Genomic DNA, 13,126 nt, shown 5'->3' on the forward strand with positions numbered 1-13,126 from the left:
TGCACGTTATGGAATAAACCTACACTCCTGATTGCAACTTGTGGTGTGCTGCATCCTATATTTTTTTGTATCTAGATAGATAGATAGATATGAGATAGATAGATATGAGATAGATAGATAGATAGATAGATAGATAGATATGAGGATAGATAGATAGATAGATATGAGAAAGATAGATAGATAGATATGAGAAAGATAGATAGATATGAGATAGATAGATAGATAGATAGATAGATAGATGCATAAATAGATGGATATAGATAGATGGATGGATGGATAGATATTAGATAGATAAGAGATAGATATATAATAGATTGATAGATTAGTGTTTCCCAACCTGGGGGCCTCCAGCTGTTGCAAAACTACAACTCCCAGTATGCTCATAAAGCCAAAGGAATGCTGGGAGTTGTAGTTTTGCAACAGCTGGGGGCCCCCTGGTTGGGAAACACTGAACTACCTCCCACTGTCTCCTAAAACTTTCCCCCTCTCCCCCAAGCAAGTTACTTACTTTAAAAGGGCAGCATGAGCAGTGGGCACTGGGCAGGTAAGTCTTCCATACTGGTGGTGTCCGGGCCTGTATACACACAGCGGGCCTGCTCCACAAGGTCCAGTATACAGGGGAGTGAGAGAGGGGGAGGAGCTTCCTGTCTGCTCTTCCCAGTCTGCATAGTGCGGCCCCTGCGTGGTGACAGGGCTGCTGGCTGAAGATTTATTTTAAAAAAGGATGGCGGAGTAGATGGCTGGGGGGGGGGGGGGGGGGGTGCAGCGGGGGCTCGGGCCTCTTACTGGTGGCCATGAGAGCTGCTAGTGACCTACTGCTGCTAGTAGGGTTGCCACCTTTCCCTCAGAAAAATACCGGTCATGGGTGTGGCTATGTGGGGGTGGAGCTACAAAAGGGGAGGGGCCAGATTGCACAGGGGCTGAGGGATCAGGGGTTTAAGAAATGGCATGGGGGATGGGAGGGGGGTTTAAGAAATGGCATAGGGGATTGGAGGGATACAATATATATGCGGGGGGAGTTTTCCTATATCGCACAAAAAATTTACATTTAGAGAATACCTACCAAAACCCTATTTATGCCAGCGGCGGCGGTAGTGGTGGTGCGCGACAGCAACGCTGGCTCTCTGTGATGACGAGTGACGTCCCCCTGCGCAACGTCAGATAAACAGGCTAATCAGACAGTATCACACATGACAGATTTAGATGCACAGGCTCAGCAGAAAGTATCACACATGACAGATTTGGATATACAGGCTCAGCTCACAGTATCACACATGACAGGATTAGATACAGAGTGCAGCAGACAGTATCGCACATGACAGGATTAGATACACAGGCTCAGCAGACAGTATCACACATGACAGATTTAGATGCACAGGCTCAGCAGATAGTATCCCACATGACAGATTTGGATATACAGGCTCAGCTCACAGTATCACACATGACAGGATTAGATACAGAGCGCAGCAGACAGTATCGCACATGACAGGATTAGATACACAGGCTCAGCAGACAGTATCGCACATGACAGGATTAGATACACAGGCTCAGCAGACAGTATCGCACATAACAGGATTAGATACACAGGCTCAGCTCACAGTATCACACATGACAGGATTAGATACACAGGCTCAGCAGACAGTATCGCACATGACAGGATTAGATACAGAGCGCAGCAGATAGTTTCACACATTAAAACATTAAATCAGTGTTTCCCAACCAGGGTGCCTCCAGCTATTGCAAAACTACAACTCCCAGCATGCCCGGACAGCCAAAGGCTGTCTGGGCATGCTGGGAGTAATAGTTTTGCAACAGCTGGAGGCACCCTGGTTGGGAAACACTGCATTAAATACACAATTTTGCAGAGAGGTCTCACCAGTCTTTTGTCTTCACTTTCTCCTTTCCCCGGGTGGCTCTAGGTTAAGGAATGTCCGGGGTTGAGGAGGAATGGGGGGGGCAATTATTTATCCCATGGGGCCACATGAGAAACTAAAAATATTGTGGAGGGCCGGGTAGTTGTCCCCCAGATTAGGAGCATAGTTGTCCCCCAGATTAGGCAGCATAGTTGTCCCCCAGATTAGGCAGCATAGTTGTCCCCCAGATTAGGAGCATAGTTGTCCCCCAGATTAGGAGCATAGTTGTCCCCCAGATTAGGAGCATAGTTGTCCCCCAGATTAGGAGCATAGTTGTCCCCCAGATTAGGAGCATAGTTGTCCCCCAGATTAGGAGCATAGTTGTCCCCCAGATTAGGCAGTTTACCCCCCCCCCCCCCTACACACACACACACACACACACATATATACACACAGACACATATATACACACAGACACATATACACACAGACACTCACCCGCCCTGCGCAGCAGATGGAGACAGAATACACGGCCTCTCCTCTCCCCTCCCTGCTCTGCCTATGGAGGGTTGTAAAACTGCACAGGGCAGAGGGAAGGAGGGGGAGGGGGAGAGAGGAGACAGGAGGTCACGCCCCCTCCCCAGCACTGTACAATCTCTTCCTGTCATCGCACGGAGCTCTCCCTGTCACAGGCTGCTGGTGTCAGACCTGGGCATTGTACGGCCGGTCATGAAAGCAGTTCTCTTCTGGGGATGCTGCTCCGTCCGCCCCTGTCAGTGAATGAAAAATACCGGCCATTGCATGGCCGGTATTTTTCATCCAAACTTACCGGCACAGCCCGGAATGTAGATGAAAATACCGGCTGTGCCGGTAAAATACCGGCAGGGTGGCAACCCTAGCTGCTAGGGGGGGGCACAAGGGGGGGGGGGGCAATCATGATGTAGGGGGGGGGGCGTAGCCCCCCTAACCCCGCCCCCCCCCCCCCCCCCCCCAGAGACGCCACTGGCTGCAGGGGTGGTTGAATGCAGTGTCCATCCGGGTGCTGTCAAACTTGCTGTGGTCGGGGAGTATGCGGTGGTATGTGGCCTAATGCTCGCCTCTGGGGCCGGACCTGGAGAGGGCAGCGGGCCCCCTCTCACGCTGGGCCCCTGTGCAGCTGAACCGGCTGCACAGGCGATATGTCCGCCCCTGCCCCCTCATATAGTATGGAGTTTAATATATTCACATATAACACTGATTTATGGAAAATGTGGCCATTCAAGCTTCATTTAAATTAGACTGGACTGGTTTTATGGTGAGCAGTCGGTCATAGATGTCAACCTCTTTAAAGTGTTCCTGTCATCAACAAAAACTTTTTATATAATGTAGATAATACCATTATATGTATATTTGTAATATACATTGGTTAAAAAATGCTGTCCCCGCAGCTATCGTCTGTGTCTCTATTAGTGTTGAGCGGCATAGGCCATATTCGAATTCGCGAATATTCGCGAATATATGGACGAATATTCGTTATATATTCGCGAATATTCGTAATGTTCCCGTTTTATTTTCGCATATGCAAACATTCGCATATGCGAAAATTTGCATATACAAAATTTGCATGCTAAAAATTCGTATATGCGAAAATTAGCATATGCTAATTTTCGTATATGCGAAAATTCGCACACCAGTCTCACACAGTAGTATTTGACCCTTCTTTACACCACACAAGCTGGAAGCAGAGAGGGATGATCACTGTGATGTGTACTGTGAAAAAAAAAAAAAAGACGAATAATCGTAATTACGAATATATAGCGCTATATTCGCGAATATTCGCGAATTCGCGATATTCGCGAATAAAATTCGTATTGCGAATATTCGCGAGCAACACTAGTCTCTATGAGGAGTCCAAAAACAGGAAGCGAGGGTAGGACAAGCAGGGATCTGTGCAGACTCCTGGCCTGTCAATCATCCTGATGTATGAGCCAGGAACATGTTATAGAGCCTCAGTGCACACTGTCCTGCTTTTTCTTAGTGCGCAGAGCCCTGCCTGTCCCCCCTCACTTCCTGTATTTGGACTCCTCATAGAGACACACATGCAATAGCTGCAGGGACAAAAATATAGACATTTTTTAACCAATGTATATTACAAATATACATATAATTGTATTATCTACATTATATAAAAAGTTTTCGTTGAAGACGGGTACACTTTAAAGCAATGGCCGGATTGGTCATTATAGGAGACCTCTATGTACCTGCTTGTAGCAAAAAAAAGCTTGATAAGAAATGATCATTCTGCAAGATCACTATCAAGTCCATGAACCTATACCATATATATTCAATGCTACAGTGGGGCGAGGGCAGCACTATGATGCTATAAAAAACAAAAAAGCAACCAACCTCTAGGTATAGGACAGAGTTGTAACATCTATTATATATCGACTGCTGCAATCCTAGGTCTGCAGACACTGAACTAGCAGGAGTTGCATTTTGACAGAGCTTTGACTGCAGTGAGTAGAGCAGTGTTCCCCCATCCTGCGGATCTCCAGCTGCTGCAAAACTACAATTCCCATCATGCCCTGACAGTCAAAGTGTGTCAGGGCGTGATGGGTGGTGTAGTCTTGCAGTAGCTGGAGAGCTGAATTTTAGGAAACACTGGGCTAGAGTATAAAACATGGTGCATTGCAAGATCAGTACAAATAAAGCAAAGTTCCTTAGCATAACAGGCAGATATAACCCATCAGATGATGCCGTGTGTCATCTGTGTAATCTAATCCTTGTGACTTGTAGACAAGGTTCCTTTGTGAACACGACTTGTGATTTGTGCCAGTGTACACATCTGCTGTCACAACCATGAAGAAGCCTGTCCAACAACATTGTGACCGGCGGACAGCTGTAGATCATTGCACAGTGCAGTAACAGGAATACAAAGAGGATCTTGTCTCTTCAGACTAGAAATGGAAGGATCCATATGTCCCCAGTAAGGCAGTGAGGTCTTCTTACCAGAAACCTGTACAGCCTAACAACAGCTGGAGGCATAAAGAATCACACAAGGAAGTCCTCTTCATAGAGACAGCACAAGACTTTGTAAGAATTTTGTGTTCTATAGATTAGAATATGCAAAAGCTATTTATATAGGGGGGAAACTTATCAAAACCAGAGGAAAAGTTGCTCATAGCAACCAATCAGATCCCTTCTGGCCTCTGAAAAATTAAAGAAGTAATCTGATTGGTTGCTATGGGCAACTCAGCAACTTTACATCTGCCCAGGTTTTGATAAATCTCCCCCATCATCTCTTAGGCTGCGTTTACACTACAACATTTCTAAGGGGAATTCTACTTTGAAATTCCAGTGCAGCAGCATCCCATTGCTGTCAATGGGATTCTACTGCACAGTGCACACTACGGAATTTCAGTGGCATAGCTCAGCCACTGAAATTTGTCTGAACTTGTTCATTTTTTTTGCCATTTTGGGGACTGGAGATGTCCGCTCGGTCTGATTCTGTTGGTGCCGGCCACCCCTGGAATCTGTAGTGCAATTCTGGCCTTACACCCACCTTTACATTTCACCTCTTAGTTTCGGTACAAATTGCAGCAGTATATTTTTCTATTAACTACCGGTATATTAAAGCATTAATTCAGAGATGCAGTGCCACACACTCTACACAATTCTGGGTGAAGATACCCAGTTTACGTTGGTGGTCAGGTTTTCTAGGCTTCCATGCACAAGCCCTATTCTAATCCTATTCTAACTCGCTGGGCGTTATGTGGTTGCTTCAACAACCCGACCACCAGTGTAAGCTGCTTCTCCCCACTTAGATCTGTGCAGAGCGCATGGCACCCCATCTTGGGAGTTACAGGATAACTCCAGGACACAGTGACAAACAGAAGAGAATCTGTTTAGGGTAGCAAGAAGCATAAACAGAGCTACAGTGATAACATTATAATAGAGGATTACTATAGATGTAAGGGTACAATATATTAAAGGGGTTATCTAAAGGTATATCCTATCCAAAGAAAAGGAGATTAATGAATCAGTGAAGGAATTCGACCACTGGGACCTCCCCTTCTTCAAACAGAGTGCATCCGCAGTGTATTTTGCACTGTGGATGCGCCAGCAGCAGTCACAAGAGCGGGCTCCCTCCTACAGCTGGGTAGCTCTGTGCGTCCAATTGTAGTCGCAGATTTACTGCCAGCAGTCACAAGCGGTCACACAAAAATACCCGGCCTCAGCAGGGAGCTGGCTCTTGTGACTGCTGTCAGCACATCCACAGTGTAAAATACACTGCGGATGCACTCTGTTTGAAGAAGGGGAGGTCCCAGTGGTCGAATTCCTTCACTGATTCATTAATATCCTTTTCTTTGGATAGGATATACCTTTAGATAACCCCTTTAATATATTGGGCCCTTACATCTATAGTAATCCTCTATTATAATGTTATCACTGTAGCTCTGTTTATGCTTCTCGCTACCCTAAACAGATTCTCTTCTGTTTGTCACTGTGTCCTGGAGTTATCCTGTATGTTACTCTTCCCTTAAGGTGACTTATTCAACAGCAGCATTGTTAAAGTAGTCATCCAGGAGGTTCTTGAGTACGCCTATTCAAATCCTGTGGCATATATGGATTGTCTGCTATCTCAATTCCTTCTTTACTCTGATAGGGTTTCCTAATGTAGCCTTCATTTTCCCATGATGCATCTGGCTTTGAAGGGGAGGGGTCTCATCATTGTACTCTCTTTTGTCTTCAGGCTGTATGTGCCATTTCCAGTGGACTTAAGAGCACGGTATGTGGCGCTGTCTACTGAAAATAGCGGAAACAACCCAACTGGTGACCCTGTTCAGGCCATTAAAATTAACAGCATTTGTTGCCCTCCATTACAATAAACTTAACCCCTTTGGGACGGAGCCCATTATAACCCCAAGGACGGGAGCATGTTTTGCACATCTGACCACTGTCACTTTAAGCATTAATAACTCTGGGATGCTTTTACTTTTCATTCTGATTCCAAGAACTTTATGTTAGTGGTAAATTTGTGTCTTGCATAATTTCTTGGTGAAAAATTCCAAAATTTGATGAAAAAATTAAAAATTTTGCATTTTTCTAACTTTGAAGCTCTCTGCTTGTAAGGAAAACAAACATTCCAAATAAATTACATATTGATTCACATATACAATATGTCTACTTTATATTTTCATCATAAAGTTGACATGTTTTTACTTTTGGAAGACATCAGAGGGCTTCAAAGTTCAGCAGCAATTTTCCAATTTTTCACAAAATTTTCAAAATCGGAATTATTCAGGGACCAGTTCAGATTTGAAGTGGATTTGAAGGGCCTTCATATTAGAAATACCCCATAAATGACCCCATTATAAAAACTGCACCCCTCAAAGTATTCAAAATGACATTCAAAAGGTTTGTTAACCCTTTAGGTGTTTCACAGGAATAGCGGCAAAGTGAATGAGAGAATTCAAAATCTTCATTTTTTAAACTCGCATGTTCTTGTAGACCAAGTTTTTGAATTTTTACAAGGGGTAAAAGGAGAAAAAGCCCCCAAAATTTGTAACCCAATTTCTCTCAAGTAAGGAAATACCTCATATGTGTATGTCAAGTGTTCGGCGGGCGCAGTGGAGGGCTCAGAAGGGAAGGAGCAACAATGGGATTTTGGAGAGTGAATTTTTCTGAAATGGTTCTTGGGGGGCATGTCACATTTAGGAAGCCCCTATGGTGCCAGAACAGCAAAAAAAAAAAAAAAAAAAAAAAAAAAAAATACTATTTTGGAAACTATACCCCTCAAGGCAAGTAAAAAGGGGTCCAGTGAGCCTTAACACCCCACAGGTGATTGACGAAATTTCGTTAAAGTGGGAAGTGAAAATGAAAAATTAGATTTTTAACACTAAAATGCTGGTGTAACACCAAACTTTTCATTTTCACAAGGAGTAATAGGAGAGAATGCCCCCCAAAATTTGTAACCCCATTTCTCTCGAGTAAGGAAATACCTCATATATGGATGTAAAATGATCTACGGGTGCACTAGAGGGCTCAGAAGGGAAGAAGCGACATTGGGCTTTTGGAGAGCGAATTTTGCTGAAATGGTTTTTGGGGGGCATGTTGCATTTAGGAAGCCCCCATGATGCCAGAACAGTAAAAAAAAAACACATGGCATACTATTTTGGAAACTACACCCCTCACAGAATTTAATAAGGTGTGCAGTGAGCATTTACACCCCACTGGCATTTGACAGATCTTTGGAACAGTGGGCTGTGCAAATGAAAAATTACATTTTTCATTTTTACGGATGACTGTTCCAAAGATCTGTCAGACACCTGTGGGGCATAAATGCTCACTATACCCCTTGTTACATTCCGTGAGGGGTGTAGTTTCCAAAATGGGGTCACATATGGAGGGGGTCCACTGTTCTGGCACCATGGGGGCTTTGTAAACACACATAGCTTTCAATTCCATCCTAATTCTCTCTCAAAAAGCCCAATGGCGCTCCTTCTCTTCTGAGCATTGTAGTTCACCCGCAGAGCACTTTACATCCACATATGGGGTATGTACTTACTCAGAAGAAATGGGGTTACAAATTTTGGGGGATTTTTTCCTATTACCCCTTGTGAAAATGAAAAATTTGGGGTAACACCAGTATTTCAGGGGGAAATTTTTTTTTAATTTTCATGTCCAACTTTAACGAAAATTTGTCAAAGACCTGTGGGATGTTAAGGCTCACTATACCCCTTGTTACATTCCGTGAGGGGTGTAGTTTCCAAAATGGGGTCACATGTGGGTGTTCTTATTTTTGCGTTCATGTCAGAACCGCTGTAACGATCAGCCACCCTGTGCAAATCACCAATTTAGGCCTCAAATGTTCATGGCACTCTCTCACTCCTGAGCCATGTAGTTCATCCCCAGAGCATTTTACATACACATATGGGGTATTTCCGTACTCAGAAGAAATGCGTTAGAGATTTTGGGGGTCTTTTTCTCTAACCTCTTGTGAAAATGAAAAGTATGGGGCAACACCAGCATGTTAGTGTAAAAAAATTAAAATTTTTACACTAACAGGCTGGTGTAGCCCCCAACTTTGCCTTTTCATAAGGGGTAAAAGGAGAAAATCCCCCCCAAAATTTGTAACGCAATTTCTCCAGAGTACGGAAATACCCCATATGTGGCCCTAAACTATTGACTTGAAATACGACAGGGCTCTGAAGTGAGCGAGTGCCATGCGCATTTGAGGCCTAAATAAGGAATTTGCAATAAGGGCAGACCCGGTTACAAGGATGGGGCTTGTCTCCACCAAAACCCTACAGCAGTGTTTCCCAAACAGGGAGCCTCCAGCTGTTGCAAGACTCCCAGCCTGCCAGGAGTTGCAACAGCTGGAGGCTCCGTTTAGGAGACACTGCCGCCGTATGAGACGTTTTTCATTTTTATTTGGGGGGGGATGTGTAAGGGGGTGTATATGTAGTGTTTTACTTTTTATTATTTGTTAGTGTAGTGTTTTTAGGGTACATTCACACAGGCGGGGTTCACAGTAAGTTTTCCGCTGGGAGTTTGAGCTGCGACAGAAAATTTGCCGCAGCTCAAACTTGTAGAAGGAAACCCACAGTAAACCTGCCCGTGTGAATGTACCCTATACATTCATATGGAAGGGGGGGGGGTGCCCCAAACCTTCAGCTGTGGCAAAATGACAACTCCCAGAATGCACTGACAGTCCGTACATGCTGGGAGTTGTAGTTTTACAACAGCTGTAGGCACACTGGTGGGGAACCACTGAGTTAAAAAACAGACTCTAGCTCAGTGATTCCAACCCGTGTGCCTCCAGCTGTTGCAAAACTACAACTCCCAGTATGTACGGTCTGTCAGTGCATTCTGGGAGTTGTAGTTTTGCAATAGCTGGAGGCACATGGGTTGGAAACACTGACTTAGGAAACAGACTGTAGCTCAGTGTTTCCCAACCAGTGTGCCTACAGCTGTTGCAAAACTACAATTCCCAGCATGGCCAGACAGTCAGGGATGCTGGGCGTGTAGTTCTGCAATATCTGGCCCTTCAGATGTTGCAGAACTACAACTCCGAGCATGTCTGGGCATGCTAGGAGTTGAAGTTATGCAACAACTGGGGAAGAACAGTTTGGTGACCGCTTAGTAGTGGTCTCCAAACTGTAGCCCTCCAGATGTTGCAAAACTACAACTCCAAGCATGCCCAGACTGTCCAGGTATGCTGGGAGTTGCAGTTCTGCAACATGTGAAGGGCAAGATATTGCAGAACTACATGTCCAGCATCCCTGACTGTCTGGCCATGCTGGGAATTGTACTTTTGCAACATCTGGAGTTTAGTGGTCTCCAAACTGTGCCACTTCAGATGTTGCAAAACTACAACTCCCAGTATGCCCAGACAGTCAGGGCATGCTGAGAGTTGTAGTTTTGCAACATCTGGAGGACCACAGTTTAGAGACCACTACACAATGGGAGTTGTGGTTTTGCACCTTTTAGAAGGCCACAGTGAAGATCACTTACTGCGATCTTCGCTGCAGCCTTCTCCGCCGCCCTTTCCGGCCGCCACTCCTATGATGCCGCCTCCGCCGGTCTGGTAAACCAGGCCATGCTCCCACCTCGCCGTCCGTGTAACCCCCCCCCCCCCCGACTTCGATCGGTGGGCAGAGCAGGGGAAATGAACTGGTCAGAACTGACCTGCAATTTTCCACGAACGCTGACATGGGGACCCCCCTAGGCATTGTCACGGGATGACTGCTGATAGATATCAGCAGTCATCCCGGTCCGATCACCACCCGGCAAGCGACGGTGATCGGAAATGCGGAGGGCGTACAGGTACGCCCTCCGTCCTTAACCCCTTAAGGACCAAGGACGTACCGGTACGTCCTTGGTCCTGCTCTTCTGATATAACGCGGGGTTACACAGTAACCCCGCGTCATATCATGGCGGGCCCGGCGTCATAGTGAAGCCGGGACCCGCCTCTAATAGCGCGCAGCGCCGATCGCGGCGCCGCGCGCTATTAACCCTTTAGCCGCGCGCTCAGAGCTGAGCCGCACGGCTAAAAGTGAAAGTGAAAGTTCCCGACTAGCTCAGTCGAGCTGTTCGGGATAGCCGCGCCTAATCGCGGCATCCCGAACAGCTGACAGGACAGCGGGAGGGCCCCTTCCTGCCTCCTCGCTGTCCGATCGCCGAATGACTGCTCAGTGCCTGAGATCCAGGCATGAGCAGTCATGCGGCAGAATCGTTGATCACTGGTTTCTTATGAGAAACCAGTGATCAACATAGAAGATCAGTGTGTGCAGTGTTATAGGTCCCTATGGGAGCTATAACACTGCAAAAAAAAAGTGAAAAAAAAAAGTGAATAAAGATCATTTAACTCCTCCCCTATTAAAAGTTTGAATCACCCCCCTTTTCCAATAAAAAAAAAAAAACAGTGTAAATAAAAATAAACATATGTGGTATCACCGCGTGCGGAAATGTCCGAATTATAAAAATATATCATTAATTAAACCGCTCGGTCAATGGCGTGCGCGCAAAAAAATTCCAAAGTCCAAAATAGTGCATTTTTGGTCACTTTTTATATCATTTAAAAATGAATAAAAAGTGATCAATAAGTCCTATCAATGCAAAAATGGTACCATTAAAAACTTCAGATCACGGCGCAAAAAATGAGCCCTCACACCGCCCCATATACGGAAAAATAAAAAAGTTATAGGGGTCAGAAGATGACAATTTTAAACGTATTAATTTTCCTGCATGTAGTTATGATTTTTTCCAGAAGTCCGACAAAATCAAACCTATATAAGTAGGGTATCATTTTAATCGTATGGACCTACAGAATACATATCAGGTGTCATTACCGAAAAATGTACTACGTAGAAACGGAAGCCCCCAAAAGTTACAAAACAGCGTTTTTTTTTCAATTTTGTCGCACAATGATTTTTTTTCCCGCTTCACCATAGATTTTTGTGCAAAATGACTGATGTCATTACAAAGTAGAATTGGTGGCGCAAAAAATAAGCCATCATATGGATTTTTAGGTGTAAATTTGAAAGAGTTATGATTTTTTAAAGGCAAGGAGCAAAAAACGAAAATGCAAAAACGGAAAAACCTCCGGTCCTTAAGGGGTTAAGTACCGGGATCCATACGCCCTCCGTCCCCAACAGGTTACAGGGGTACTCCGGTGGAAATTTTAATTTTTTTTAATCAACTGGTGCCAGAAAGTTAAACAGATTTGTAAATTACTTCTATTAAAAAAATCTTAATCCTTCCAGTACTACTTAGCTGCTGAATACTACAGAGGAAATTATTTTCTTTTTGTAACAGTGCTCTCTGCTGACATCTCTGTCCATTTTAGGAACTTACCAGAGGAGCATATGTTTGCTATGGGGATTTTTTTCCTCCTCTGGACAGTTCTTAAAATGGACAGAGATGTCAGCAGAGAGCTCTGTGTTCCAAAAAGAAAAGCATTTCCTCTGTAGTATTCAGCAACTAATAAGTACTGGAATAATTAAGATTTTTTTTTAATAGAAGTAATTTACAAATCTGTTTAACTTTCTGGCAACAGTTGATAAAAAATAAAAATAAAAGTTTTCTACCAGAAAAACCCCTTAAGGACCCAGCCAATTTTCACTGTAGGACCCGGCCATTTTTTATGCACATCTGACCACTGTCACTTTAAGCATTAATAACTCTGGGATGCTTTTACCTTTCATTCTGATTACGAGAAAGTTTTTTCGTGACATATTCTACTTTATGTCAGTGGTAAAATTTTGTCGATACTTGCATCATTTCTTGGTGAAAAATTCCCAAATCTGATGAAAAAAAATTGAAATTTTTTTTACTTTAAAGCTCTCTGCTTATAAGGAAAATGAATATTCCAAATAAAATATATATTGATTCACATATACAATATTTCTACTTTATGTTTGCATCATAAAGTTGACATGTTTTTACTTTTGGAAGACATCAGAGGGCTTCAAATATAGCAGCAATTTTCAAAAATCAAAATTTTTTAGGGAGCAGTTCAGTTTTGAAGTGGATTTGAAGGGCCTTCATATTAGAAATACCCCAAAAATGACCCCATTATAAAAACTGCACCCCCCAAAGTATTTAAAATGACATTCAGTAAGTGTTTTAACCCTTTAGGTGTTCCACAGGAATAGCAGCAAAGTGAAGGAGAAAATTCAAAATCTTCATTTTTTACACTCGCATGTTCTTGTAGACCCAATTTTTGAATTTTTGCAAGTGGTAAAAGGAGAAAATTTTTACTTGTATTTGTAGCCCAATTTCTCTCGAGT

This window comes from Hyla sarda, chromosome 12, assembly GCF_029499605.1.
Source record: "Hyla sarda isolate aHylSar1 chromosome 12, aHylSar1.hap1, whole genome shotgun sequence".
Classification (NCBI taxonomy): domain Eukaryota; kingdom Metazoa; phylum Chordata; class Amphibia; order Anura; family Hylidae; genus Hyla; species Hyla sarda.